The 4,436-nt window shown below is 35.5% G+C and overlaps 1 non-coding gene across 1 annotated transcript; it reads left to right on the top strand.

Annotated features, from left to right (window-relative positions):
* Nucleotides 1–2,826: 2,826 nt before the first annotated feature.
* TRNAI-AAU (transfer RNA isoleucine (anticodon AAU)) lies at nt 2,827–2,900 on the top strand. Its single transcript has one exon. It is a non-coding gene; the product is annotated as a tRNA-Ile (tRNA).
* Nucleotides 2,901–4,436: the final 1,536 nt, after the last annotated feature.

Raw genomic sequence — 4,436 nt, 5'->3', positions numbered from 1 at the left:
TTTGCATTTTCCTAATGGCTAATGATGTTGAGAATCTTTTCGTATATTAATTGGTCATTTGTTTCTCTTTTCTAAAGAAATATCTATTCAAATCCTTTGCTCATTTTAAAAATTGGATTGTTTTTGTTTTTATTGTTGAATTGTAAGTTATTTATATATTCTGTATATTAGACTCTTAACATGGATTTGCAAATATTTTCTCCCACTCAGTGAACATTTAATATAAATGAAATTACTCAATATGTCAGTGAGTTGTCTTTCACTTTCTTGGTAGTGTCCTTCAACACATAAAAGTTTTTATTTTGATGAAGTCCAATTATCTATTTTTTCTTCTGTTTCTTGTGCTCTTGGATGTCATATTTAAGAAACTGTTGTGGAATCTGACTGAGGTCATAAAGATTTATTCCTATGTTTCCAAGAGATTTTAGTTTTGGTTCTTACCTTTAGGTCTCTGATGCATTTTTGAGTTTTAATTTTTGTATAGGGTGTGAGGTAAGGGGTCCAAATTAATTCTTTTGCATGTAGATATTTAGTTGTCTCAGCATCATTTGTTGAAAAGGGTATTCTTTTCTATTGAATGGTCTTGACACCTTTGTCCAAAGTAAATTGCCATAGATGCATGGGTTTTCCCTAGGTTTTTAATAGGCCTACTTTCCAAGCAGAACTCCTACTTGTCCCCATAGTATTGGGTTGTCGGGAAAGTCATGATGCATTTTTGCATTGGAGAACATAGAAAAATATGTCATGACTTTCCTGACAACCCAACAGATACATACAGGTATGATTCATTAAATGGTACACAAATCATAAAGCTACCACACATATTAGCACAAGCAAGCAAGTGGGGGGAGAAAAACTAAGAAGAAAAGACACTAGAAAATAGGATGGAAGATGAGAAGATTGGAGATGAAAGCAGGTCTGGTTTATATAGGGCCTTTTGGGCCAGGGTGTGTAATTTGGGTTTTATTCTAAATGCATTAAGAAGCCATTGGATAGTTTTGAGCAGGAAGATGAGATAAAGTAATTCACATTTTTAAAAGATCGTTTTGCTGCCAGGTGAACTCTGGAGCACATAGTGGGAAGAGTGGGGAGCAGGATGACCTTTAGAAGGACATCAGCATCTAGGTAAGACACGATGATCATTTAGACAAGTGTGGGAGAAATGACAAAGGGGAGAAGGAGTTTCAAGATATGATTTGGGGGTAAAGGTTTAGAGACAAAGATAATGGTTGGGGGTGTTATAGAGAGGGTAAAAGAGGAATCAAGGATGCTTTCAAAGTTCATGGCTTGTAAACTGCGTGGATGATTGCCCAATTAAATCCCTACATTTGCTGAGATGTGTAAAACCAGGAGAGGGCAGGAACCAGTTCAGGGGGTTAGGTGAGCTTGCTGGGAATTCACGTACAGGACAGGCCAAGACCCTGAACTCCACAGGAGCAGTCATCATAGTTATAATTAAGTTGAATGTGCTTTGATGTGTCTTGCATGTTGATAAACAGATATGTAACTCTCACACTAAGAAGGTAAACAAAAGGTGACTTCAAGATTGAGAGAAAGGCTTCCGGGGTTGGGTGAAGAAGGAGGAGGTGGGAGGAAGGGGAGAGACAGGAGCTGAGGGCAAGGAGGCTGCATCAAAGGTAGAGAAGGTGGTGAATGGGTACGTGTATATATGTAGAAAGGGTTATGTACTGTTCTCCATTCTGCATTAGGGATACTGGAAAAGCCCACTGGTGCATTGCATAATCAAGCTAGTTTTCAGGAACAAATGATTTTGAATGTGAATGGACACTAACTTTTTTCCACTAATCCCCTGGGACCTGAGAAACATTATAGGTATTCTGACCAATGATATAAACAGATGTTGAGCAAGATACTTATAATTCATATTTACAGTGTTTGGGGGAAGAGTAAAAAAGACTATTATTTATTTTACTGCTTGGCATATAGTAACCTATTAGTAAGATGTAATAATTATTATTAAATGTGAAAAATAAGATATCAGAATTAGCAAAGGTTGATGATGGTGATAGATATATTAATAGGTACATTTAATTAATTTGAAGTTCTGTTCTCTCTGTTCCTTCTCTGTAAAACTTGCGCTTTCTACATAGAAAAATATAATTTTGCTTTATTGTATGTGCACTGTGTTTTTACCTCTGTCTCATAAGCTTGCAGCAATGAAGAATGCCAGATTCCTTAATGACTAGCAGCTTGTGCTGTTATTTATAATAAAACTGTAAATAGTTAAATTAAATGGAATTATTTTAATTAGTGGTACTTTACATTTTAGTATTCTGGACATGATTATTTTATGAACTGTCATGAAAAATACTTTTTAATACTTTTAACAGAGACTGAAAAAAAAAATGAAGACACTAAACAACCATTGCCTCCATGTGAGTTACTCCTGGTTTCCATTTCCTCCATATTCCTTCTCTTTTTTGGTCAAAATGTTTTCAATCTTATTAGAAATTTTATAGATTTGTTATTTGGTTTAGAAGAAAAGTGTTAACAAATGCAATTTACTTATTTACTAATGATAAGGATTTTAATTTAAAAAATTCTTTGACAACAAAATAAGAACGATCATGTATGAAAACATGCTCCACTTCACTAGCTATAAGAGAAATGCAAATTAAACCACAATGAGATACTACGTCAAACCTGTTAAAATGGCTATTCCCAATAAGACAAGAAATAACAAGTGTTGGAGAGGATGTGGAAAAAAGGGAACACTCATATATTTCAAGTGGAAATACAAATTGGTGCAGCCTCTATGGAAAACAGTATGGAGGAAGTTCCTCAAAAAAATTATGAATAGGGGGTGACTGGTTAGCTCAGTTGGTTAGAGTGTGGTGCTAATAACACCAAGGTTGCTGGTTCGATCCCCGCATGGGCCACGGTGAGCTGTGCCCTCCTTAAAAGTGTCACCTATGCCATTGTAGCATGAAAACAATGTGTAGCCAATGACTATAGCTGTTCCCCAATAAAATTTAAAAAATATATTAAGAATAGAATTACCATATGACTTAGCAATCCCTCTTCTGGGTATCTACCTCCAAAATTTGAAAACATTTATTTGTAAAAATATATGCATCCCTATGTTCACTGCAGCATTATTCACAGTGGCCAAGACATGGAAACAACCAAAGTGTCATTCGGTAGATGACTGGATAAAGAAGATGTGGTATATACACACAATGGAATACTACTCAGCCACAAGAAAAGATGAAATAGTGCCATTTGTGACAACACAGATGGATCTTGAAAGTATCATGCGAAGTGAAATAAGTCAGACAGAAAAGAACAAGAACCATATGATTTCACTCACATGTGGGATAGAAAATAAAAAGCAACAAATGAACAAACTCATAGACACAGACAAACAGCATGGTGGTTACCAGAGGGGAAAGAGGTGGGGGGAGGATGAAGAGGGTAAAAGGGGTCAAATACATGGCGACAGAAGGAGACTAGACTTTGGGCAGTGAGCACACAATGGAACATACAGATGGCATATTATAGAATTGTACACTTGAAATCTATAACCAATTATTAACCAATGTTACCCCCGATAAATTTAATTTAAAAAACAAGAGAGAACCAAACACTACTCCCACGATACTCTGAGACAAGACACCTTGATAACTGAGGAAACATCTTTCTCAGTATTAAGTTTGACTGCACTTTTCCCCTAAAGTGGAGTACTTTTAGCAAGGTGCTTGTGCTTAAGTGAACACATATGTTTTTTAAAGGCATGAGATTTATTTTTAAAGTTTCACTTTGAGTTCAAAAATAATAATGAAAATAATTATATTTAACTCATATTTATTTCTCACTTTTCTCCCCATTATTTCCTGTGTGCCATATAATTGCCTACTTTGCCTATTTTGTAGTTTTTTAAAAAAAGTTTCTTTGATATTTCTTATGGGGAAATATACTGTCTCTCTTCATTATCAAAGACAAGTGAGAGATGTATGATGTCTTATAACTTCAGTTATTCTCTCTTAATAACATAAAACATGATCTTTGTAAAGACTAATAATATTAATAAACTATGAGTTTAATTAGGGAGAAATAAAGGGAATAAAAATACACAGCATTAGGAATGAGAAAGAGAACATACCAGAGATAGGGTGATTAAAAGAATTCTAAGAGAATAGCTCATACACCTTTATGTCAACAAATTCAAAAACTGGGGGTAAATAGATTATTTCCTATAAACAAAATTGACCCCAAACTGATGGCAAACATGAATAGAAAAATTACTGCAGATGGAATTGGAAAAATGTTAAACTCGGGGCCGGCTGAGTGGCTCAGTTGGTTAAGAGCTCGCTCAAGAGATTGAGCTCTGAGCAACAGCGGTTCGAGTCAGCCCGAGCTGAGCAGCCGTGAGCTGCCAACAGGTGGCGGGATGGCTCAGCTAAAAAAAAAAAAAA

The sequence above is a fragment of the Hipposideros armiger genome, unplaced genomic scaffold (genome assembly GCF_001890085.2).
Source record: "Hipposideros armiger isolate ML-2016 unplaced genomic scaffold, ASM189008v1 scaffold_478, whole genome shotgun sequence".
NCBI lineage: Eukaryota > Metazoa > Chordata > Mammalia > Chiroptera > Hipposideridae > Hipposideros > Hipposideros armiger.
The sequence above is the reverse complement of the archived record's forward strand: the minus strand, read 5'-3'. Positions and strand labels throughout refer to the sequence as shown.